The following is a 26,569-nucleotide window of genomic DNA, read 5'->3' as shown; positions in this document are numbered from 1 at the left end:
GCTCGGTCTCTACCTCTCCCTCTCTTCAGAGAGTTGTGTATGTGTTTGTATGTTTGAGTCTTTGTCTCTCTCAGTCTGACTCACTCTGTCTGTCCCTGTTTCTATGTTTGTCTCTGTCTCTCAATCTGTCTCTTTCTCACGGTGCCACGTCTGTTCCAATTGGATTCTCTCAGACTCTTTGTCTGAATGGCTCTCTCTTTCCCATCATTTCGGTCTGTCCATGTCTTTGCCTGTCTCTGTTAGTCCCTGCCTGTAAGCTGAGAAGTATTTCCATAATTTTTTGTTTTAGTCTCCATCGCTCTCTCTCCATCTGTCTCCTTGTCACTGGCTTTATCATTGTCTTTCTATCACTCTTTCCCTCTCTCTCTTAATAGATCACACACACACATCTGTGTATATGTATATGTTTGAGTCTTTTTCTCACTCAGTCTGCCTCTCCTTCTCAGACTCACTCTTTCTGTCTCTCGTTGTCTCTATCTCGCTGTCTGTCTCTCCCTGTTTGTCGGTTTGTCTCTGTCTCTCAATGTGTCTGTCGACTTCTCATGGTGTCCAGTTCTGTTCACAGTGGCTCGATTCCTGCTCTGACAGAACTGGTGCACGTCAGTTCCTCGTTAGTATAGTGGTGAGTATCCCCGCCTGTCACGCCGGAGACCGGGGTTCAATTCCCCGATGGGGAGGCAGTTGTTTCAAATTGTAGAATTTAACTTCTGTTTCTTGGGAGAGATTCATATTAAAAAATTGCAGAGCAATATCGAACTGTAAAAATACAGGTAGAGGAGATTGCCTCGTCCAGATTTTTAGCAAACGGAGAATTTTTCAGGAGTCTTTGGCCGTCTGCTGCACAGAGATGGATGACTGAGTTTTTTCTGAGTAACGTTTAAAAAGGCAGCGTCACAGTAGTCGTGGCCGAGTGGTTAATGCGATGGACTAGAAATCCATTGGGTTTTGCCGCGCATGTTCGAATCCTGCCGACTACAATTGTCAGCATTTTTCATTCTATTTCACAATTTAACCGGTTGCCTGCCAAACTGAACCTGAGATGGATGGAATAACGTCCCATTCCTTTCAACACTGACATTTTTTCCTCATTTTTACTAATCTGCAATATTCACGATACATCCGTTTCAAAAATCGCAAACATCAGTCGAATTTGCGACAGTAATTCAGCCTGTCCATCCCTCGAGATGACAAAGCCATCTGTGCATTCCCGTTGGTGCGTGCAAATTTTTGGTTATGTGTGTGCGTGTCTCTGTGTCTGTCTATCACTATATATGTCTCTGTGTATGTGCAACTGTCTGTGGAAATCATCACCATGAATTTGGTATGTCCTGGAACTTATAAAAAAAGACTTGGGGGAAATAATAAGGTTGTGAACATTTATATCGGCTTTGGTTCAGTGGCAGCATTCTCGACTGAATCGGGATTTTGTGTGTTCAAGTCGCACATCTGAGACTTGAGCATTATCATCTTGGTTAACACTCAAGTGCAGCTCTTGGGGAATTTTGCAATGTTGAAGCTGTTGACTTTCGGATGAAATGTTAAATTGAAGCTCTGTCTGCACCCTCGGGTGGATATGAAAGTTCCAGTACGTTACTCGAAAAAGAATAGGAGAGTTGCCCCCGTCTCGATATTATTAAAATGTTCGTAAATGCTCATGAAAGCCGATGTGCATGTGTTTGTATGTGGGGTTGGGGTTGAAGCCCAGATTCTCAGAGAGATAGAATATAGGTTCTCACAGGACCAGGATAGCCGAGTGGTTGAGGCGTTGGCCTTAAATTTTAATGTTTTTTTCCCACGTGGGTTCGTACCCCACTCCTGGTATCTCTTTAATTTAACACGGATTTCCTCCCATTCTGATCAGTGAGACCGGATTTTCATCGGTTGAATCAGCAATTTTCCGTAACAATGCGACACTCTGAACCGATAATGAAATGAAATTGTGAAATGTATCTGCGTCGCTCGGTCTCTACCTCCCTCTCTCTCTTCAGAGAGTTGTGTATGTGTTTGTATGTTTGAGTCTTTGTCTCTCTCAGTCTGACTCACTCTGTCTGTCCCTGTTTCTCTGTTTGTCTCTGTCTCTCAATCTGTCTCTTTCTAACGGTGCCACGTCTGTTCCAATTGGATTCTCTCAGACTCTTTGTCTGACTGGCTCTCTCTTTCCCATCATTTCGGTCTGTCCATGTCTTTGCCTGTCTCTGTTAGTCCCTGCCTGTAAGTTGAGAAGTATTTCCATCATTTTCTGTTTTAGTCTCTATCGCTCTCTCTCCATCTGTCTCCTTGTCACTGTCTTTATCATTGTCTTTCTATCACTCTTTCCCTCTCTCTCTTAATAGATCACACACACACATCTGTGTATATGTATATGTTTGAGTTTTTTTCTCACTCAGTCTGCCTCTCCTTCTCAGACTCACACTTTCTGTCTCTCGTTGTCTCTATCTAGCTGTCTGTCTCTCCCTGTTTGTCGGTTTGTCTCTGTCTCTCAATGTGTCTGTCGACTTCTCATGGTGTCCAGTTCTGTTCACAGTGGCTCGATTCCTGCTCTGACAGAACTGGTGCACGTCAGTTCATCGTTAGTATAGTGGTGAGTATCCCCGCCTGTCACGCGGGAGACCGGGGTTCAATTCACCGACGGGGAGGTAGTTGTTTCAAATTGTAGAATTTTACTTCTGTTTCTTGGAAGAGATTCATATCAAAAAATTGCAGAGCAATATCGAACTGTAAAAATACAGGCAGAGGAGATTGCCTCTCCAGATTTTTAGCAAACGGAGGATTTTTCAGGAGTCTTTGGCCGTCTGCTGCACAGAGATGGATGACTGAGTTTTTTCTGAGTAACGTTTAAAAAGGCAGCGTCACAGTAGTCGTGGCCGAGTGGTTAATGCGATGGACTAGAAATCCATTGGGTTTTGCCGCGCATGTTCGAATCCTGCCGACTACAATTCTCAGCATTTTTCATTCTATTTCACAATTTAATCGGTTGCCTGCCAAACTGAAGCTGAGTTGGATGGAATAACGTCCCATTGCTTTCAACACTGACATTTTTTTCTCATTTTTACTGATCTGCAATATTCACGATACATCCGTTTCAAAATGCGCAAACATCAGTCAAAGTTGCGACAGTAATTCAGCCTGTCTATCCCTCGAGATGACGAAGGCATCTGTGCATTCCCGTTGATGCGTGCAAATTTTTGGTTATGTGTGTGCGTGTCTCTGTGTCTGTCTATCACTATATATGTCTCTGTGTATGTGCAACTGTCTGTGGAAATCATCACCATGAATTTGGTATGTCCCGGAACTTATAAAAAAGATTTGGGGGAAATAATAAGGTTGTGAACTTTTTTATCGGCTTTGGTTCAGTGGCAGCATTCTCGACTGAATCGGGAGTTTGTGTGTTCAAGTCGCACATCTGAGACTTGAGCATATCATCTTGGCTAACACTCAAGTGCAGCTCTTGGGGAATTTTGCAATGTTGAAGCTGTTGACTTTCGGATGAAATGTTAAATGGAAGCTCTGTCTGCACCCTCGGGTGGATATGAAAGTTCCAGTACATTACTCGAAAAAGAATAGGAGAGTTGCCCCCGTCTCAATATTATTAAAATGTTCGTAAATGCTCGTAAATGCTCATGAAAGCCGATGTGCATGTGTTTGTATGTGGGGTTGGGGTTGAAGCACAGATTCTCACAGAGACAGAATGCAGGTTCTCACAGGACCAGGATAGCCGAGTGGTTGAGGCGTTGGCCTTAAATTTTAATGGTTTTTTCCCGCGTGGGTTTGTACCCCAATCCTGCTATCTCTTTAATTTAACACGGATTTCCTCCCATTGTGATCAGTGAGACCGGATTTTCATCGGTTGAATCAGCAATTTTCTGTAACAATGTGACACTCTGAACCGATAATGAAATGAAATTGTGAAATGTATCTGCGTCGCTCGGTCTCTACCTCTCTCTCTCTCTTCAGAGTGTTGTGTATGTGTTTGTATGTTTGAGTCTTTGTCTCTCTCAGTCTGACTCACTCTGTCTGTCCCTGTTTCTCTGTTTGTCTCTGTCTCTCAATCTGCCTCTTTCTCACGGTGCCACGTCTGTTCCAATTGGATTCTCTCAGACTCTTTGTCTGACTGGCTCTCTCTTTCCCATCATTTCGGTCTGTCCATGTCTTTGCCTGTCTCTGTTAGTCCCTGCCTGTAAGCTGAGAAGTATTTCCATCATTTTCTGTTTTAGTCTCTATCGCTCTCTCTCCATCTGTCTCCTTGTCACTGTCTTTATCATTGTCTTTCTATCACTCTTTCCCTCTCTCTCTTAATAGATCACACACACACATCTGTGTATATGTATATGTTTGAGTCTTTTTCTCACTCAGTCTGCCTCTCCTTCTCAGACTCACACTTTCTGTCTCTCGTTGTCTCTATCTCGCTGTCTGTCTCTCCCTGTTTGTCGGTTTGTCTCTGTCTCTCAATGTGTCTGTCGACTTCTCATGGTGTCCAGTTCTGTTCACAGTGGCTCGATTCCTGCTCTGACAGAACTGGTGCACGTCAGTTCCTCGTTAGTATAGTGGGAAGTATCCCCGCCTGTCACGCGGGAGACCGGGGTTCAATTCCCCGACGGGGAGGCAGTTGTTTCAAATTGTAGAATTTAACTTCTGTTTCTTGGGAGAGATTCATATTAAAAAATTGCAGAGCAATATCGAACTGTAAAAATACAGGTAGAGGAGATTGCCTCGTCACGATTTTTAGCAAACGGAGAATTTTTCAGGAGTCTTTGGCCGTCTGCTGCACAGAGATGGCTGACTGAGTTTCTTCTGAGTAACGTTTAAAAAAGCAGCGACACAGTAGTCGTGGCCGAGTGGTTAAGGCGATGGACTAGAAATCCATTGGGTTATCCCGCGCATGTTCGAATTCTATCGACTACGATTCTCAGCATTTTTCATTCCATTTCAGAATTGAACCGGTTCTCTGCCAAACTGATCCTGAGATGGATGGAATAACGTCCCACACCTTTCAACACTGACATTTTTTTCTCATTTTTACTAATCTGCAATATTCACGATACATCCGTTTCAAAAATCGCAAACATCAGTCAAAGTTGCGACAGTGATTCAGCCTGTCTATCGCTCGAGATGACGAAGGCATCTGTGCATTCCCGTTGGTGCGTGCAAATTTTTGGTTATGTGTGTGCGTGTCTCTGTGTCTGTCTATCTCTATATATGTCTCTGTGTATGTGCAACTGTCTGTGGAAATCATCACCATGAATTTGGTATGTCCTGGAACTTATAAAAAAGATTTGGGGGAAATAATAAGGTTGTGAACTTTTGTATCGGCTTTGGTTCAGTGGCAGCATTCTCGACTGAATCGGGAGTTTGTGTGTTCAAGTCGCACTTATGAAAATTGAGCATTATCATCTTGGCTAACACTCAAGTGCAGCTCTTGGGGAATTTTGCAATGTTGAAGCTGTTGGCTTTCGGATGAAATGTTAAATTGAAGCTCCGTCTGCACCCTCGGGTGGATATGAAAGTTCCAGTTCATTACTCGAAAAAGAATAGGAGAGTTGCCCCCGTCTCAATATTACTAAAAATGTTCGTAAATGCTCACTGAAAGCCGATGTGTATGTGTTTGTATGTGCGGTTGGGGTTGAAGCCCAGATTCTCATAGAGACAGACTGCAGGTTCTCACAGGACCAGGATAGCCGAGTGGTTGATGCGTTGGCCTTAAATTTTAATGGTTTTTTTTCCCGCGTGGGTTCGTACCCCACTCCTGGTATCTCTTTAATTTAACACGGATTTCCTCCCATTCTGATCAGTGAGACCGGATTTTCATCGGTTGAATCAGCAATTTTCTGGAAAATTGTGACACTCTGAACCGATCATGAAATGAAATTGTGAAATGTATCTGCGTCGCTCGGTCTCTACCTCTCTCTCTTTCTTCAGAGAGTTGTGTATGTGTTTGTATGTTTGAGTCTTTGTCTCTCTCAGTCTGACTCACTCTGTCTGTCCCTGTTTCTCTGTTTGTCTCTGTCTCTCAATCTGTCTCTTTCTCACGGTGCCACGTCTGTTCCAATTGGATTCTATCAGACCCTTTGTCTGACTGGCTCTCTCTTTCCCATCATTTCGGTCTGTCCATGTCTTTGCCTGTCTCTGTTCGTCCTTGCCTGTAAGCTGAGAAGTATTTCCATCATTTTCTGTTTTAGTCTCTATCGCTCTCTCTCCATCTGTCTCCTTGTCACTGTCTATATCATTGTCTTTCTATCACTCTTTCCCTCTCTCTCTTAATAGATCACACACACACATCTCTGTATATGTATATGTTTGAGTCTTTTTCTCACTCAGTCTGCCTCTTCTTCTCAGACTCACACTTTCTGTCTCTCGTTGTCTCTATCTCGCTGTCTGTCTCTCCCTGTTTGTCGGTTTGTCTCTGTCTCTCAATGTGTCTGTCGACTTCTCCTGGTGTCCAGTTCTGTTCACAGTGGCTCGATTGCTGCTCTGACAGAACTGGCACACGTCAGTTCCTCGTTAGTATAGTGGTGAGTATCCCTGCTTGTCACGCGGGAGACCGGGTTTCAATTCACCGACGGGGAGGCAGTTGTTTCAAATTGTGGAATTTGACTTCTGTTTCTTGGAAAAGATTCATATTAAAAAATTGCAGAGCAATATCGAACTGTAAAAATACAGGTGGAGGAGATTGCCTCATCCAGATTTTTAGCAAACGGAGAATTTTTCAGGAGTCTTTGGCCGTCTGCTGCACAGAGATGGATGACTGAGTTTTTTCTGAGTAATGTTTAAGAAGGCAGCGTCGCAGTAGTCGTGGCCGAGTGGTTAATGCGATGGACTAAAAATGCATTGGGTTTTGCCGCGCATGTTCGAATCCTGCCGACTACGATTCTCAGCATTTTTCATTCTATTTCACAATTTAACCGGTTCTCTGCCAAACTGATCATGAGATAGATGGAATAACGTCCCACACCTTTCAACACTGACATTTTTTCCTCATTTTTACTAATCTGCAATATTCACGATACATCCATTTCAAAAATCGCAAACATCAGTCAAAGTTGCGACAGTGATTCAGCCTGTCTATCCCTCGAGATGACGAAGGCATCTGTGCATGCCCGTTGGTGCATGTAAATTTTTGTTTATGTGTTTGCGTGTCTCTGTGTCTGTCTATCTCTATATATGTCTCTGTGTATGTGCAACTGTCTGTGGAAATCATCACCATGAATTTGGTATGTCCTGGAACTTATAAAAAAGACTTGCTGGAAATAATAAGATTATGAACTTTTGTATCGGCTTTGGTTCAGTGGCAGCATTCTCGACTGAATCGGGAGTTTGTGTGTTCAAGTCGCACTTCTGAGACTTGAGCATTATCATCTTGGCTAACACTCAAGTGCAGCTCTTGGGGAATTTTGCAATGTTGAAGCTGCTGACTTTCGGATGAAATGTTAAATTGAAGCTCTGTCTGCACCCTCGGGTGGATATGAAAGTTCCAGTACATTACTCGAAAAAGAATAGGAGAGTTACCCCCGTCTCAATATTACTAAAAATGTTCGTAAATGCTCACTGAAAGCCGATGTGTATGTGCTTGTATGTGGGGTTGGGGTTGAAGTCCAGATTCTCACAGAGACAGATTCCAGATTCTCACAGGACCAAGATAGCCGAGTGGTTGAGGCGTTGGCCTTAAAACTCAATGGCTTTTTCCCGCGTGTGTTCGTACCCCATTCATGGTCTCTCTTAAATTTAACACGGATTTCATCCCATTCTGATCAGTAAGGCCGGATTTTCATCGGTTGAATCAGCAATTTTCTGTAACAATGTGACACTCTGAACCGATAATGAAATGAAATTGTGAAATATATCTGTGTCGCTCGGTCTCTGCCTCTCTCTCTCTCTTCAGAGAGTTGTGTATGTGTTTGAGTCTTTGTCTCTCTCAGTCTGACTCACTCTGTCTGTCCCTGTTTCTCTGCTTCTATCTGTCTCTTTCTCACGGTGCCACGTCTGTTCCAATGGGATTCTCTCAGATTCTTTGTCTGACTGGCTCTCTCTTTCCCATCATTTCGGTCTGTCCATGTCTTTGCCTGTCTCTGTTAGTCCCTGCCTGTAAGCTGAGAAGTATTTCCATCATTTTCTGTTTTAGTCTCTGTCGCTCTCTCTCAATCTGTCTCTCTCCTTGTCACTGTCTTTATCATTGTCTTTCTCTCACTCTTTCCCTCTCTCTTTTAATATATCACAACACACACATCTCTGTATATGTACATATTTGAGTCTTTTTCTCACTCATTCTGCCTCTCCTTCTCAGTCTCACACTTTCTGTCTCTCGTTGTCTCTATCTCGCTGTCTGTCTCTCCCTGTTTGTCGGATTGTCTCTGTCTCTCAATGTCTCTGTCGACTTCTCATGGTGTCCAGTTCTGTTCACAGTGACTCGATTCATGCTCTGACAGAACTGGTACCCATCAGTTCCTCGTTAGTATAGTGGTGAGTATCCCTGCCTGTCATGCCGGAGACCGGGGTTCAATTCCCCGACGGGGAGGCAGTTGTCTCAAGATGTCGAATTTTACTTCTGTTTCTTGTAAGAGATGCATATTAAAAAGTTCCAGAGCAATATAGAACTGTAAAAATACAGGTAGATGAGATTGCCTCGTCCAGATTTTTAGCAAACGGAGAATTTTTCAGGAGTCTTTGGCCGTCTGCTGCACATAGATGGATGACTGAGTTTTTTCTGAGTAACGTTTAAAAAGGCAGCGACACAGCAGTCGTGGCCGAGTGGTTAAGGCGATGGACAAGAAATCCATTGGATAATGCCGTGCAGGTTCGAATCCTGCCGACTACGATTCTCAGCATTTTTCATTCCATTTCACAATTTAACTGGTTCTGTGCCAAACTGATCCTGAGATGGATGGAATAACGTCCCACACCTTTCAACTTTGACATTTTTTTCTCATTTTTATTAATCTGCAATATTCACGATACATCCGTTTCAAAAATTGCAAACATCAGTCAAAGTTGCGACAGTGATTCAGCCTGTCTAACCCTCGAGAGGTCTGAGGCATCTGTGCATGCCCGTTGGTGCGTGCAAATTTTTGGTTATGTGTGTGTGGGTCTCTGTGTCTGTCTATCTCTTTATATGTCTCTGTGTATGTGCAACTGTCTGTGGAAATCATCACCATGAATTTGGTATGTCCTAGAACTTATAAAAACGACTTGGGGAAAATAATACGGTTGTGAACTTTTGTATCGGCTTTGGTTCAGTGGCCGCATTCTCGACTGAATCGGGAGTTTGTGTGTTCAAGTCGCACTCCTGAGACTTGAACATATCATCTTGGCTAACACTCAAGTGCAGCACTTGGGGAATTTTGCAATGTTGAAGCTGTTGACTTTCGGATGAAATGTTAAATTGAAGCTCCGTCTGCACCCTCGGGTGGATATGAAAGTTCCCAGTGCATTACTCGAAAAAGAATAGGAGAGTTGCCCCCGTGGCAATATTACTAAAAATGTTCGTAAATGCTCACTGAAAGTAGATGTGCATGTGTTTGTATGTGGTGTTGGGAAAAAGCCCAGATTCTCACAGAGACAGAATCCAGGTTCTCACAGGACCAGAATAGCCGAGTGGTTGAGGCGTTGGCCTTAAAACTCAATGGGTTTGTCCCGCGTGGGTTCGTCCCCCACTCCTGGTATCTCTTTAATTTAACACGGATTTCCTCCCATTCTGATCAGTGAGACCGGATTTTCATCGGTTGAATCAGCAATTTTCTGTAACAATGTGACACTGTGAACCGATAATGAAATGAAATTGTGAAATGTATCTGTGTCGCTCGGTTTCTGCCTCTCTCTCTCTCTTCAGAGAGTTTTGTATGTTTGAGTCTTTGTCTCTCTCAGTCTGACTCACTCTGTCTGTCCCTGTTTCTCTGTTTGTCTCTGTCACTCAATCTGTCTCTTTCTCACGGTGCCACGTCTGTTCCAATGTGAATCTCTCAGACTCTTTGTCTGACTGGCTCTCTCTTTCCCATCATTTCGGTCTGTCCATGTATTTGCCTGTCACTTTTAGTCCCTGCTTGTAAGCTGAGAAGCGTTTCCATCATTTTCTGTTTTAGTCTCTATCACTCTCTCTCTATCTCTCTCACTCTTTCCCTTTCTCTCTTAATAGATCACACACACACATCTCTGTATATGTATATATTTGATTCTTTTTCGCACTCAGTCTGCCTGTCCTTGTCAGTCTCACACAAGCTGTCTCTCGTTGTCTCTATCTCGCTGTCTGTCTCTCCCTGTTTGTCAGTTTGTCTCTCTCTCTCAATGTGTCTGTCGACTTCTCCTGGTGTCCAGTTCTGTTCACAGTGACTCGATTCCTGCTCTGACAGAACTGGGACCCGTCAGTTCCTCGTTAGTATAGTGGTGAGTATACCCGCCTGTCACGCGGGAGACCGCGGTTCAATTCCCCGATGGGGAGGCAGTTGTTTCAAGATGTCGAATTTTACTTCTGTTTCTTGGAAGAGATGCATATTAAAAAGTTCCAGAACAATATCTTGTGTTGGGGGACTTTCCGAACCGAGCTGCCATTACCAGTCGCTCCCTTCTGTGCTGTGCAATGATTGAAAAGCTAATTCAGTGACTTGAGCCATTCTAAAATGTCTCACTGTTTTTGATGATGCATTTCACTTGCTTGTCTAATTTGGAAAGAATTCAGAATTGTGCATTGTGACGAAGTTTTCCTTCACAGGTGGAGTCAAATTTGTTTCAAAATATTCTGTTGCCACTTTCCCCAACCTCCCCCCCCCTCCCCCGCGCACCCCCCACCCCCAATTTTTAGAACACTGCAGTACTGACTGGGACGGTCACAAGTTCGATCCTTGATCTGGGCTGTTAGTTGAGCTCAGCCAAGGCAGCAGTTCACAGGTTATAATTGTCCTCTGTACAACTGGGAAGTGTGTGGATGTCATTTGAGGACAGGAGTTGAGGCTGTGATGACTACCACAGTGGAAATCCTGCTGGCACTCACTGAATCGACTGACCGTGAGGCACTCGAGGTTAACTTATGTCTGTGGAATTGCACCGAGCCAGATTCAGCACTTTCTGGAGATAATAAAGCTCAGGCGATGAAATGAATGTTGATTTTAGACAGTAAATGTCTAGAATAAGGAATTTAGGAGGGACAGGAGGGGACAGAATGTTCCATAGAATCTAGAATTGTCTATTGTTAATTTATATCCTGTACTTAAAGTAACAACGTTTGTAACCACCATTTATTTGCAGGGTATTAGAAGGGGAGGATCTGCAATTGGGAAACGCAATCCAGACATCGCGTTAAGATTTGACAGATTCCCCAGATTGATCAGGATCATCTTATCATCAGCCTTTGTAAAAACACCAATCACAGCGGGGAGAAACAGGACACATGTTCTGTGTGTGGATGCTCCTCCAAACAATCGTTCAGCCTGTGAGACTCGTGCACCCACCTGACTCAACACTGTAAATGTGGGGACAGCGGGAATGGATGCTGGTGTGCGTGGAAAGAGATTCAGTCGTTCATCTCACCAACTGACATTCGAGCAGCTAGATAACAAACTTTCTCCTGTGAATATAGAGCTGGGTTATTAGTCCGTGATGTGTTCACTTATTCATCTTGGTGACTCTAAACCTTTGCCAATTATTTCATGTGATCAGTTTACATGTACATATTTTAAAAAATGCATTTGCTGAGTGGATTCAAATTTAAATTGAACCCAGGTTTGCAGGCGGGGTGCTCCATTCACACATCGAAGGTGAGAGAGATGCTGTGGGGCACATGCTAAGTCCAGTATCTGAAAGTGATTACCAGACTGGGAACTTGTCCCGGAGAGTAACTGATGGTATGAGAACTGTAATAATCCAGAATTAGAAAGGAGAAAAGGCCCAAATTGGTGCAGTCAGTAAGGACATCAGTTAGTCCCCTCTGGTCTTGGAGATATCAAATATCGACACACTGTGTTATTTGAAATATGAAAACATTAAGCTCTAGCCCAGTTATAGGTTATTCACATCAACAGAAACAAACCCCAAGTGATACAACAAACATGATTCAATCAGGATGCGATTAACAGCAGCAAAAACAATAGAATCCAACCCCTGCAGTCACTTGTGAACTCGCTGGTGTCTCAGCAGGTGGGATGACTGAGTGAATCCCTTCCCACACTCAGAACAGGGAACGGCCTCTCCCCAGTGTGAATTCGCTGGTGTGTCAGCAGGTGGGATGACTGAGTGAATCCATTCCCACACTCAGAGCAGCTGCACGGGCTCTCTCCAGTGTGACTGTGACTATGCATTTTCAGCTTACAAGGTTGGGTTCAGTTCTGCAACCGCTGTGCGCAGAGTGAGAATAAAATCAATGAGCTGCCGATTCTCTCCGCTGGACAATGGGTCTTATGTGCTGGCCCAATAGGGTGAGAAGGGCTGGCCGAATAGGGTGAGCCCAGGCTGGCCCAATAGGTGAGTCCAGGCTGGCCCAATAGTGTGAGCAGGGCTGGCCTAGTAGGGCGTGGCCAGGCTGGCCCAATAGGTGAGCCCGGGCTGGCCCAATGAGGTGAGCTTGGGATGGCCTGGGCCAGGTGAGCCTGGGCTAGCCCAATAGGGTGATCACAGGCTGGCCCAATAGGGTGAGCCAGTTTGGCCCAGAGTCACCAGACAACAATCACCAGAACAACAAGGTTCCCTTTCAGGGGTCACTGATCTGGGCACAAACATGATGTCCAATAAAACTGACAGACACCCTGAAGCCCCGCCCACCCAATGTCCCTGCCGTGTCGAAACTCCGAATGGAGCACTTGCTTTAGGAGGCTTGTATTGGGAATATGGACAGCAGAAATTGTAGAGTACACTCCATAACGCCTCATGGTTGACCTTGTCAAAGGCCTTCGTCATGTCAAAGAATGTTGAACCAAAGCCTCAGTCACTGACACCAAGTTCCTCCCATGTGATATAAACCAACCCTTGTCACTGACAACAAGTGGACTGGGAAAATATGTTAGAGGATAAGACTGTAGAAATGCAATGGCAAACATTTAAGGAGATATTTCATAACTCTCAGCAAAGGTTTATTCAAGTGAGAAATAAAGATGCTCAGAGAAGGATGAACCATCCCTGCCTAACTAAGGAAGTAAAGGATGGTATCAAATTGAAAAAAGGCATATAATGTTGCGAACGACAGTGGAATGCCTGAGGATTGGGAAATTTTTAGAAACCAGCAAAGGACGACGAAAAAATGATAAAGACAGTGAAGATAGCAGATGAAAGCAAATTAGCAAGGAATATGGAAACAGAAAATAAGAGCTTCTACAGGGATATAAAACGGAAACGAGCAGCTGAGGTCCCTTAGAAGATGAAACTGGAGAATTAATAATGGGAAACACGGAAATGGCAGAGACTTTAAAAAATAATTTTGAATCGGTCTTCATGGTAGAGGGCACCTAAAAACTTCCTAATAGTTGATAACCAAGGAGCTATTGCGGGGGGCGGGGGAGCGGGGGAGCAATCACTATCAGTAGAGATCAAGTACTAATCAAACTAATGGGACTAAAGACGGACAAGTCCCCTGGACTTGATTACATGCATTCTAGGTTCTGAAAAAAGTGGCTGCAGAGATAGAGGGTGCATCGGTTGTAATCTAACAAAATTCCCTAAATTCTGGCGAGGTCCCAGTGGACAGGAATACCGCAAATGTAACACCCCTAATTAAAAAAGGAGTGAGACAGAGAGCAGGAACCTATAGACCAGTTAGCCTACCATCTGTCAGTGGGAAAATACTGGAGTCCATCATTAAGGAAAAGTAGCAAGACATTTAGAAAATCATATTGCAGTCAAGCAGAGTCAGCATGATTTTATGAAAGAGAAATCATGTTGACAAATTTCCTGGAGTTGTTCGAGGATGTAACGAGCGAAGTGGATACAGGAGATCCAGTTGATGCTGTGTATTTGGATTTCCATAAAGCATTCCATATGGTGCTACACAAAAGGCTAATGCAAAAGCTAAGAGCTCATGGGGTTGGGGTTAATGTATCACCGTGGATGGAGGATTGGCAAACTAACAGAAAACAGAGAGTCGGGATAAATGGATCATTTTCAGGTTGGCAAACTGTAACTAGTGGAGTGCCACAGGGATCAGTGCTGGGGCCTCAACTATTTACCATTTATATTAATGACTTGGATGAAGGGACCGAGTGTAACATAATCAAATTTGCTGATGATACAAAGATAGTTGGGAAAACAAGCTGTGAGGAGGACGCAAATAATCTACGAAAGGATATAGCCAGGCTCAGTGAGTGGGCAAAATCTGGCAGATGGACTGTAATGTGTTAAAATGTTAGCTTATCCCCTTTGGTAGTACAAATAAAAAAGCAAATTATTCTTTAAATGGGGACGATTACAAAATGCTGCAGCACGGAGGGATCTGGCGGTTCTTGTACATGAAATGCAAATATTTAGCATGCAGGTACAGCAATAATCAGGAAAGCAAATGGTATGCTGGCCTTTATTGCAAGGGAGATGGAGTATAAAAGTAGGGAAGTCCTGCTATAAATGTACAGGGCGTTGGTAAGACCACACTGCACACTGTTTTGGTTTGGACTTGACTCCATTGCCGTGCCAGGGGTTTTGCTACACCAGATGGCGGACACCATTTGGGGATACTGATTCCCCACCAATTCCCATTCCCCTTCTTTCTGGTGGATAATGGAGGGGCCGCTGTGTGTAATGTGCAAGTCAGTAAGAATTGTCAGCCAGCTCTATCTAATTGGAGATTATATTCAGTACAAACGTTTACATTATTGTAGATTGTGTACCAAAGGTCAAGGTAGGATTAAAGTAAAAGTTCATAATTTTATTTTTGAGAGTTGCTGAATTAAGGGGAAAGATAACACACAGAGTTTTTAAATGGACACTGCAGCCCCGAGAACACAATCAGCAATATATCCAGAATATTAAGGTCCAGCCCAGTTTCAGGGTTATTATCAGCAGAAACAAACCCCATCTGTGAGAATGAACATGGTTCAGTCGGGATGTGATTAACAGCAGCAATAATAGCAGATTCTAACCCCTTGTGTTACTTGTGAACTCGCTGGTGTGGCAGCAAGTCGGATGACTGAGTGAATCCCTTCCCACACTCAGAGCAGGTGAACAACCTCTCCCCAGTGTGAACTCACTGGTGTGTCAGCAGGTGGGATGACCGAGTGAATCGCTTCCCACACTCAGAGCAGGTGAACTTGTTCTCCCATGTGTGAACTCGCTGGTATTTCAGCTGGTGGGATGATGCAGTGAATCCCTTTCCACACTGAGAGCAAGTGAATGGCCTCTCCCCAATGTGACTACGTCGATGAATTTCCAGTTCTGACGGCGATCTGAGTCCATTCCCACAGTCACCACATTTCCACGGTTTCTCCGTGGTGTGGGTGTCCTTGTGAATCTCCACGGTTGGTCGATCAGTTGAAGCCTAACCCATGTGCACAAAACGTTTACAGTTTCTCGGTGCTTTGTATGCTGCGATGTTTTCTTCAGGCTGTGTAACTGGTTAAAGCTCTTTCCACAGTCCGTGCACTGGAACACTCACTCGGGAGTGTGTGTCTCGGTGCCTTTCCAGTCAAACTGATGTTTGAAATCTTTTCCCACAGGCAAGAGAGACAAACATTTCTCCTTTCACTTTCAAAGGCCGATGATATTCAGGTCCTGATGCATCGAGTGACTCTGTCAGATCTTGACATGATGTTTGGTTTGTGTTTCCTGTCTCAAAATCTCCCCTTCTAATACGCTGTAAAATGGGATAACAAAACTCATCGCTGTCAGTACAGGACAGAAATTCAGGATATACTCATCTAGTTTCCATGGAACATGCTTATCTCCCTTGTCCTTCCAAAGCTATAAATCCCTCTCCCACACGTTGGCCCACCTGCTGTGCTGAAATCCAAATCAACACAAATTTCGAGACAGTTTATCCTCCGCTCCCAGTTTTCACTACCAATTTTGGTTGGGTTCAGGTTTACACTCACTGGTTCCCCTACTTCTCCTTTCCAGAATGTGCTGACACTGGCTGGGTTCAGTTCTACACTCACAGGTACACTTCCTTCTCCTAAAGGTGCTGACTCTGGCTGGGTTCAGTTCTACACTCACTGGTTCCCCTCCCCTGAATGTGTTGAATGTGGCTGGGTTCAGTTCTACAATCACTGGTTCCCCTCCCCTGAAGTTGCTTACTCGAGCTGGGTTCAGTTCCAGACACTGATATCATTCACTTTGTACCTGCACCAAGATGGCCGCACATTGCACTGTGCGACTAACTGAATCAAGATGGCGGAGCGCTGAACCTGCCTTCCTGCACCAAGATGCCCGCTGTTAGCCTGGGCCTGTGATTGGGAAAAAGACCCGAAGCTGCAATCGCCGATATTCTGGTTACTATTCCGGGCTTGTGGCGGGTACCGGTTGTTGATGAAGCCTCCCTTACTCCCTGGTGATCCATTATTCCCCTTCGTCCCACTGAAAAGGATACTTCTGTGGAGCCTGCCCGAAATGTGTCTCCTCCACTATTACACGAACCGCGCATACTCCAAACAAAGCCATGACCAGCACCGGCGCACTGAGCTCCTGGACTCTGCGTGCGGCACATTCTCCCCCACGGGGCATGCTGGGTACATAAGACCATGAGAAATAAGAGCAGCAGGGGGCCACCCGGCCCCCGGAGCCTGCTCCCTATTCAATAACATTGGACGGGACAGTCTAGGGGGGGCTTTACTCCATATCTAACCCGTGCTGTACTTGCTGTGGGAGTATTTGACGCGACATTATCGAGGGAGCTTTACTCTGTATCTAACCCATGCTGTACCTGCCCTGGGAGTGTTTGATGGGACAGTGTAGAAGAAGCTCCAATCTGTATCTAACCAATGCAGTATCTGCTCTGGAATGCTTGGGGCAGGGTTGAGGAAGATATACTCTGTATCTTACCTGCTTTGTACCTGCCCTTGCAATGTCTGGTGGGAGAGTGTTGAGGGAGCTTTACTCTGTTTCTAAGCAAGGCAAATATATCCTTCCTCAGATAAGGCGACCAAAACTGTGCACAATTCTAGAGAGATTAGAGAGAGAATTACACTGTATCTACATTGTGCTGTAGCTGTCCTTGGAGTGTTTATTTCGACAGTGTAGAGGGAGCTTTACTTAGTGTATAACCAATGCAGTACCTGCTCTGGGAGTGTTTGATCGAACAGTGTAGAGGGAGATTTACTTTATATGTAACAAATGCTGTATCTGCAACGGAATGGCTGGGTCAGGGTAGAAGGAGATGTACTCCGTGTAACCTGTGCTGTACCTGTCCTGGGAGTGTTTGATGGGGCAGTGTAGAGTGAGTTCTACTCCGTATCTGACGCTGCTGTACCTGCCCTGCGAGTGTTTGATGGAACAGTGTAGAGGGAGCTTTACTCTGTATCTAAATACATGCTGTACCTGCACTGGGAGTGTTTGATGGGACAGTGTTGAGGGAGCTTTACTCTGCATCTAACCACGTGCTGTACCTGCCCTGGGAGTATTTGATGGGACAGGGCAGAGGGAGCTTGACTCTGTATCTAACCCGTGCTGTACCTGCCCTGAGAATGTTTTGTGGCAGGGTTGAGGAAGATATACTCCATGTCTAACCTATACTGCACCTGCCCTGGGACTGGTTAATGGCAAAGTGTAGAGGGAGCTTTACGCTGTATCTAAACCATGTTGTACGTGCCTTGGGAGTATTTGGGATATTGTAGTCTGAGATTTACTCTGTATCAACCCTGATAGTGTTTGGGACAGGATGGAGTGAGATTTACTCTGTATCTAACCCGTGCAATACTGGTAGTTCTGATATCAGTAGTAGTGAAAATGCTAAAATCTATTATTAAGCACGTAGTAAGTAATAACACGATTGGGCAGAATGAACACGGATTTATGAGAGGGAAATTGTACTTGACAAATCTGTTAGCATTTCTTGAGTTTGCCACTCGCAGGATAGAAAAGGGCGAACCACTTGATGTGGTTTATTTAGATTTACAAAAGGCTATCAATGAGGTGCCACAAAAGGGATTATTAAACAAAATTATCGCTCGTGAGATTCGGGGTAATATATGAACAAGGATTGGTTCACAGTCAGAAAACAGAATAGGAATAAACGGGTGATTTTCGGGTTGGCAGGCTGTAACTGGTGGGGTGCTGCAAGGATTGGTGCTTGGGCCCCAGCTATTCACAATCTATATCAATAATTTGGATGAGGGGACCAAATGTAATATATCGAAGTTTGCTGAGGATATAAAGCTAGTTGGGAATGTAAGTGTGAGGAGGATGAAAAGAGGTTTCAAAGGGATAGAAACAGGCTCAGTGAGTGGGCAAGAACATGGTAAATGGAATATAATGTGAAGAAATGTTAAGTTAGATACTGACAGTAAAAATAGAAAGGCAGAGTAATTATTTTAAATGGTGAGTGATTGGGAAATGTTGGTGTTCAGAGGGACCTGGGTGTTCTTGTATACAAATCGCTAAAAGATTATATGCAAGCAATTAAGAAAGCAAATGGCCTTTATTACAAAAAGATTTGAGTGTAAGAGTAAAGACATCTTACTGCAATTATAAAGGGCTCTGGTGAGACCACACCTGGAGTATTGTGTGCAGTTTTGGTCTCCTTACGTAAGGAAAGATAAAATTGCTATAGAGGGAGTGCAATGAAGGTTCGCCAGACTGATTTCTGGGATGAGGGGATTGTCCTATGCGAGATTGAGTAGACTAGGCCTATATTCGCTCTCGTACAGAAGAATGAGAGATGAGAGGCGAGGCCCACATCCCATGAACGAATTTTTAAAAAGAGATGTGAGGTGTTTAAATTTGATCAAGGATACCAGCCAAATTATTAGAGACACTCCCTGTCCTTCAGGACCTGTGTCCAGGGGTGAAGCTGATGGGTTTATCTGATCATCTTTGGATTAAATATTGTGATCATTGAGCTGAGCACCTCGTGCTAGCATCAAACACTCTCCAGTCGGGCACAGCGCGGGTTAGATACAGAGTGAACCCATCGGTCGCACCCCGACACAGATACTGAGGGACAGGGAGTGTCTGGGACAATGACATTTCGCACTCAATAAGGTATAAATTGATCCTGTACCTCTCCCCATTAATCCTGAGCTTCACACGGGTCAAATACTGCTCCTGCTTCCCTTCCTGTAACAACACTGAGCTCAACACAGACCAAAATGATCAGGGCTCAGGGAGGTTGGATGTTAGGCACTTTAGTGATGTCATAAAGCAGGGCCATCAGCCCAGCTAGTCCTCTCCATGTTCCTTTAAAGGAGGAGAACTGGGACATCCTGTCTCAACACACATCCCTCTGTTCATACTGAGAATCCCCGGGAAAGGCCCAAGGCCCATAGTGTGGAACACAACCAAGGGGGAAAGAGGAGGAGAGCTGGGATATCCTGTCTCAACACACATCCCCCTGTTCATACTGAGAATCCCCGGGGAAGGCCCAAGGCCCAGAGTGTGGAACACAACCAAGGGGGAAAGAGGAGGAGAAAAGGGGACGTAAATCAAGGAGTGGAGACTGAGGGCCACCAAGCTTCAGTTTTAGAGCCTGTAGACTTCAGGAGGGATCAGCGAGTTCTGTAGTTTCAGGATCCAGGGAGAGAACAAGGAGCAGATGGGGAGACTGGTGTGGATTCCAGCACAGTGAGGATGCAGGGCGAGAGAGATTGTGTCGGGCTGTGTATTAGGTGTGTGGGAGGGACAAGAGAGGAAAGGTCAGAGGAGCAATTACTGCAGCAGTGTCCATCAATAGTGAGAGAGAGAAGGTGGGGCTCAGAGTGGGCCCTGGACAGGCCGGTAAACTGTTTGTTTGCTGTGACCAGCTTTCCTTCTGTCACAAATGGAAAATAACTGAACATTTCTCCCAGTGTAACCATTGCTGTAATGAAATGTGTCTTTTAATCAGCCTCACGTCCTTGCTCATGTCTGCTGCAATTGTGCAGAAAGGGGATGTGTGAACAGATGATCTTTGTATTGAGATGTGAAACAAGGAAACGGTATCTGTGTGTGGCAGTGACACAGCCTTGTGGTCAGAGGCAGAACCATGCACCGATATCTTTGTGCTTATGGTGTGAGCAGGGTTAGTTCATGAATGCTCAAGCTAAGAGGTGCCAGGCATTGGGAGCAGCGGCAGTAAATAAAATCTAAATGCAAATTCCGATGTAGTTTATCTTCATTTATTCCTATTTTAATGGCTTCTGCTGAATGTGTCCCATGCCAAGTGCCAGGATATTGGATCAGGCCCACCCGAGAAAATGGGTTTGACATCCTGAGGTAGACAATGTCAACCGGATTCCCCCATCCACATCCTGACAACTTCTTTACAAACTCAAGCTAGTTTGTAAGACATGACCTTATTTTCTGGAATCCATGTTCAGTATCTCTAATGGCCCCTTCACTTTCCCCATGATGGAAAACAGCATCTCTCAGGATCCCTTCAAGCACCTTCCCAGTGATGGAGGTCACGTTGATGGGCCTTCAGTACCCGAGCTCTGACTTGTGCACAATTGAAAAATGGGATCTACATTGGCTACCTTCCAATCTCAGGGAACAACCCATGAATCTACTGAGCTGTTGGCGATATGGGCAAGTGGCTGGCAGAGCACCCATCCCATCTCTTTTAGCACCCTTGCGTGGATATCATCCACACCTTACACTGTCAAGATTAACCCGCACGGGTTGCTGTCAGTGAAGAGAGATGAGAAAGATCAAAGTGCCATTTGCCCCTCTCAGTATGACCCTGAAGAGCTGTGTCCATGCTGAAGTTCTTCCCCCATATGATCCTCCCCCCAGCTTGTCCTCTCTGAGCTCCAGCCAGGTGATGCTAAACACTCGGGTAGGAAAGAGAAAAATCTACAGCAATGTGTTGAAAGCAACACGAATTTATTTGTCTCCATCCCAAATATTAAACTCCAGTCCAGTTACAGGAGTTTTCATCAGCGGAAACAAACCGCAACTGTCAGAATGAACATGGTTCAGTCGGGTTGTGATTAACAGCAGCAATAACAGCATAATCCAACCCCGACAATCATTTGTGAACTCGCTGGTGCCTCAACAGGTGGGATGACTGAGTGAATCCTATCCCACACTCAGAGCAGGTGAACGGCCTCTGCAAAGTGTGAATTCGCTGGTGCCTCAACAGATGGGATGACCGAGTGAATCCCTTCCCACACTCAGAGCAGGTGAATGGCCTCTCCCCAGTGTGAGCTCGCTCGTGCCTCAACAGGTGGGATGGCTGAATGAATCACTTCCCGCAATCAGAGCAGGTGAACGGCCTCTCCCCGGTGTGAATTCGCTGGTGTGTCAGCAGGGTGGATGACTGAGTGAATCGCTTCCCACACACGGAATAGGTGAACGGCCTATCCCCAGTGTGAATTCGCTGATGTATCAGTGGGTTGGATGACTGAGTGAATCCCTCCTGACACTCGGAGCGGGTGAACGGCCTCTCCCCACTGTGAACTCGCTGGTGTGTTTCCAGCTGGGACGGGTAGTTGAAACGTTTCCCACAGTCCCCACATTTACACAGTTTCTCCCCAGTGTGACTGCGCTTGTGTCTCTCCAGGTTGGATGATCGGCTGAAACCTTGTCCACACACAGAGCACGTGTGCACTTTCTCCCCGCTGTGAACAGTGCTTTTAGTATCCATAGTTGCTGGATGATAATCCATTCCCGATGAATCGAGTGATTTCGTCAGATGTTAATCTGATGTTTGGTTTGAGCCTCCGGTGGATAAATCCTCCCATTTTAATACCCTGAAAAGTGAATTTCAGTCAAGAAAAAGGGTGGATGAGAGAGAATCCACAAAAACACAAAGGCACTTTGAGAAATTCAGCTTAATGAACTTGGTAATTTGTGGGGCCAGCACTCGAAATAGTAACCATGAAAACTGCCAGTTTGTGGTAAAACCCAACTGGTTTATCAATGTCCTTCAGGAAATGGAAACCACCTCCATTGACAGCCCCACATGGGGAATTGTTGGTCCCACTGGGCCCAGAAATACTGGGGGTGAAACCCAGCAGCTTCTCCTCCATCTCCACTCCAGCTCAAACAGATGCAACAAACAGACCCACACTGGAGGCCAGGTATCCAAAGCGTCTTTCTAACATTTGCAGCATAGTTGAGAGGCGAGTTATTCTAATTTGTCCGAGATTTGTAGACTTCAGATTCTAGATTTTACATAAGAACATAAGAACATAAGAATTAGGAACAGGAGTAGGCCATCTAGCCCCTCGAGCCTGCTCCGCCATTCAATAAGATCATGGCTGATCCGGCCGTGGACTCATCTACACTTACCCACCCTCTCACCGTATCCCTTAATTCCCTTATTGGTTAAAAATCTATCTATCTGTGACTTGAATACATTCAATGAGCTAGCCTCAACTGCTTCCTTGGGCAGAGAATTCCATAGATTCACAACCCTCTGGGAGAAGAAATTCCTTCTCAACTCAGTTTTAAATTGTCTCCCCCGTATTTTGAGGCTTTGCCCCCGAGTTCTAGTCTCCCCTACCAGTGGAAACAACCCCTCTGCCTCTATCTTGTCTATCCCTTCCTTGATTTTAAATGTTTCTATAAGATCACCCCTCATCATTCTGAACTCCAACGAGTAAAGACCCAGTCTACTCAATCTATCATCATAAGGTAACCTCCTCTTCTCCGGAATCAGCCGAGTGAATCGTCTCTGTACCCCCTTCAAAGCCAGTATATCCTTCCTTAAGTAAGGTGACCAAAACTGCACGCAGTACTCCAGGTGCAGCCTTACCAATACCCTATACAGTTGCAGCAGGACCTCCCTGCTTTTGTACTCCATCCATCTCGCAATGAAGGCCAACATTCCATTCGCCTTCCTGATTACCTGCTGCACCTGCAAACTAACTTTTTGGGATTCATGCACAAGGACCCCCAGGACCCTCTGCACCTTAGCATGTTGTAATTTCTCCCCATTTAAATAATATTCCCCTTTGCTGTTTTTTTTCCCAAGGTGGATGACCTCACACTTTCCGACATTGTATTCCATCTGTCAAACCTTAGCCCATTTGCTTAACCTATCCAAATTTCTTTGCAGCTTCTCTGAGTCCTCTACACAACCCGCTTTCCCACTAATCTTAGTGTCATCTGCAAATTTTGTTGCACTACACTCTGTTCCCTCTTCCAGGTCATCTATGTATATTGTAAACAGTTGTGGTCCCAGCACCGATCCCTGTGGCACACCACTAACCACCGATTTCCAACCCGAAAAGGACCCATTTATCCCGACTCTCTGCGTTCTGTTCGCCAGCCAATTCTCTATTCATGCTAATACATTTCCTTTGATGTCACGTACCTCTATCTTGTGCAGTAACCTTTTGTGTGGCACCTTATCGAATGCCATTTGGAAATCTAAATACACCACATCCATCGGTACACCTCTATCCACCATGCTCGTTATATCCTCAAAGAATTCTAATAAATTAGTTAAACATGATTTCCCCTTCATGAATCCATGCTGCGTCTGCTTGATTGCACTATTCCTGTCTAGATATCCCGCTTATTTCGTCCTCAATGATTTTGCTTTGTACTGGAATCCAGGTCAGCGATTGGAGCATGCGCAGGACCATCGGAACGGCCCAGGTACAGCAGGCGATGCGGCAAGCAGCAGAGGAGTGGTGAAGTCGGGGTGGAGTAGCGCCGGGAGATCGGGCCTGAGAGATTGCGGCCTACAAGAGGCGAGAGTTCAGGGCTGAGAGTTTGGGGCCAAGGAGAGGCAAGAGTTCAGAATGGAGAGATTGGGGCCAAGGAGAGGCGAGAATTTGGGGAGGAGTGATTGGAGCCAAGCAGAGGCGACAGTTTGGGGAGGAGAGATTGGGGCCAAGGAGAGGCTAGAGTTCAGGGCATAGAGATTGGGGCCCACAAGCGGCGAGAGTTCTGGGTGGCGACATTGGGCCCCATGAGAGGCGAGACTTCGGGCTGAGAGATTGGGGCCCACGAAAGGCGAGAGTTCGGGGCGGAGAGATTGGGCCCCACGAGAGATGAGAGTTTTGGGGCGGAGAGATTGGGGACACAAGAGGTGTGAGTTCGGGGCCCAGAATCGGCAAGGGTCCAGGGACAGCATGGGCCAGACCGCACTGCGATCTATGGGCATTGCAAATATGTGCACCACGTCTGTGCAGCTGAGCTTGGTCTCCAGTCATCTTGGTTAACCTTTGCCACTGGACCAAGACCTCACTCTGTTCAGCCCGTGTGGTGGCTGGTGTGCAACGGTTACCCACGTTAAAAGAATCCACACACAAGCTTCTTCCACACTTTAATATGTAGTTCGGGACCGGGAATATCAGGTCTCATCGTGAAACATCTGTGAACTCATCCGTTTTGGTGTGGAAGTGGGTCATCATCGATTTAAGGGACTGGCTAATTCTATACTGTACAGGAGGCCAGGAAGTGACTTCCGCATTCAGTGCCCACCCTGATACGGAGCAGCTGGGAATTGCTGGACATGCTGTATAAACGCAAGTATTTGTTTTCGTGGTGTGGGGGAGGCACTGCTCCCGGGGTTTGCTGGTGCCAGGCTCGGAGGCTTTGACACGCAGGCTGAGAGCCGCATTCGGTGTTGCCCGGGACCTGAGAGCCACACTCGGTGTTGCCCGGGGCCTGAGATCCGCACTCGGTGTTGCCCGGGGCCTGAGAGCCACTCTCGGTGTTGACCGGGGCCTGAGAGCCGCACTCAGTGATGCATGGGGCCTGGTGCATGGGGCCTGGGAGCCACACTCGGTGCTGCCCGGGACTGAGAGTCACACTCGGTGTTGCCTGCCGCCTAAGAGCCACACTTGGTGATGCTAATGCCGTGCTCGCTCCAATCAGTTCCCGGGAGCCTCTCCGCACAGGGGCGTCCTCTCCAGGGACCAGCTCTACCCAAGTTGCCCCCCTGCTGATGGAGATAGGGCGTATTCAGACGGGCGGAGCACTCTGGGTAAGATCATCCGCCATTGTCCCCGAGAGGACGGCACAGGAGGCCATGCAGCCCATCCTGTTGTACCGGCTCTTTTTGGGCTGTTCAATGAGTCTCACTCCTCTGCTCTTTACCCATTGCTAGATATATTTTTCCCAGCAAGTATTTATACAATTCCCTTTTAAAAGTTACAATTCAATCTGCTTCCACCACCATTTCAGACAGTGCAATCTGGATCATAACAATTCGCTGAGTAACAAATGATCCCACATCTCACCTCTCGTTATTTTGCCAATCGTCGGAAGTCTGACTCCTTTGGTTACCTACCCTAATGCCACTGGAAACACCTTCTCCATATTTACTCTATCTAAATCGTTCATAATTTTGTACATCTCCATCAAATCTCCTTTTACCATTTCCTGCTCTCTGGAGAAAACTTCACCATGCTCTCCACATCACGGAAGTCTCATCTCCCTGGCACCATTCCTTCTGCACCTTCTCTAAAAGCTTGCCATCATTACGAAAGTTTGGAGCCCAAACTTGAACACAATTCTCCAGCTGAGGCTTAACCAGTGTTTTATAAAGGTTTAGCAAATTAAACATCAAATGCTGATATTTCTCTGATGGGGTTTAAAGGGCGAGGTCCATCACGTCACTTGGATGTGTCAATGAGACTGTGAACCTAAAAAAGTGCATTTAGAGTGGAGAGCCAGGACATGCTGTGTAACCGGGCGCAAACACTCCTGCACAGCCCACACATCACTTGTTTCCTATTTGGCATGAAAGTAATGTGTTAATTGCAACAATTCATTTGATTTGATTTCAAATAGTTTAGGATAGAAATTGAATCATGTTTCTATGATTTTTCCCCAACTCAGCTTCAAGGCCTCAATCTCAAAACCTGAGACTGTACATTGGGATTCCAATCCTGGGACTGCACATGGGGATTCTAACCCTGGGAGAGTACTTGGGCATTCTAACACTGGGAGAGTACATGGGGATTCTAACCCCGGGACAATACATGGGGGTTCTAACCTAGGCACTGTAAATGGGGATTCTAACCCTGGGACTGTACATGGGGATTATATCCCTGGGTGAGTATGTGGGCATTCTAACCCTGGGAGAGTACATGGGGAATCTAACCCTGGGACTGTACATGGGGATTCTAACGCTGGCATTGTACATGCGGATTCTGACACTGCGAATGTACACAGGGATTCTAACCCTGGGATTGTACATGGGGATTCTGACCCTGGGAATGTACATGGCGTCCAGGCATTCGGGCCCCCTTCAGAGATGACTGAGCCTCTACTTCCCCGCAGTTCTCCAGGTGTGGTCTAGCCAGGGCTTTGTGCAGCTGCAGTGGGATGGCAGCACACATGGAACAGTACGAAGGCAGGTAGGTTACTACTGACTTTCATTTTAAACTTTTAATCAACTTGGGAAAACTTTTAAAACTTCAAGAGAAACTTTTAAACAACTTGGGGAAACTTTTAAAAACTCTGGAGAAAATTTTAAATAATTTGGGAAACCTTTTTTAAAACTCCTGGAGAAACTTTTAAAACTTCTGAAGAAACTTTTAAACAACGTGGAGGAACCTTTAAGAATAATTTTCTTTTA

General features: G+C 45.6%; 5 non-coding genes across 5 annotated transcripts; all 5 read left to right on the top strand.

The window, feature by feature from the left end:
• Nucleotides 1-605: 605 nt before the first annotated feature.
• trnad-guc (transfer RNA aspartic acid (anticodon GUC)) lies at nucleotides 606-677 on the top strand. Its single transcript has one exon. It is a non-coding gene; the product is annotated as a tRNA-Asp (tRNA).
• A 3,853-nt stretch (nucleotides 678-4,530) lies between these two features.
• Nucleotides 4,531-4,602, top strand: trnad-guc (transfer RNA aspartic acid (anticodon GUC)). The gene has a single exon. It is a non-coding gene; the product is annotated as a tRNA-Asp (tRNA).
• A 2,181-nt stretch (nucleotides 4,603-6,783) lies between these two features.
• On the top strand, nucleotides 6,784-6,864 carry trnaf-aaa (transfer RNA phenylalanine (anticodon AAA)). Its single transcript has one exon. It is a non-coding gene; the product is annotated as a tRNA-Phe (tRNA).
• A 1,573-nt stretch (nucleotides 6,865-8,437) lies between these two features.
• On the top strand, nucleotides 8,438-8,509 carry trnad-guc (transfer RNA aspartic acid (anticodon GUC)). Its single transcript has one exon. It is a non-coding gene; the product is annotated as a tRNA-Asp (tRNA).
• Nucleotides 8,510-10,354: 1,845 nt separating this feature from the next.
• On the top strand, nucleotides 10,355-10,426 carry trnad-guc (transfer RNA aspartic acid (anticodon GUC)). The gene has a single exon. It is a non-coding gene; the product is annotated as a tRNA-Asp (tRNA).
• The last annotated feature ends 16,143 nt before the right edge of the window (nucleotides 10,427-26,569 follow it).

Source organism: Pristiophorus japonicus, chromosome 23 (assembly GCF_044704955.1).
Source record: "Pristiophorus japonicus isolate sPriJap1 chromosome 23, sPriJap1.hap1, whole genome shotgun sequence".
Classification (NCBI taxonomy): Eukaryota; Metazoa; Chordata; class Chondrichthyes; family Pristiophoridae; genus Pristiophorus; species Pristiophorus japonicus.
This window is presented reverse-complemented; position numbering and strand designations above follow the sequence as displayed.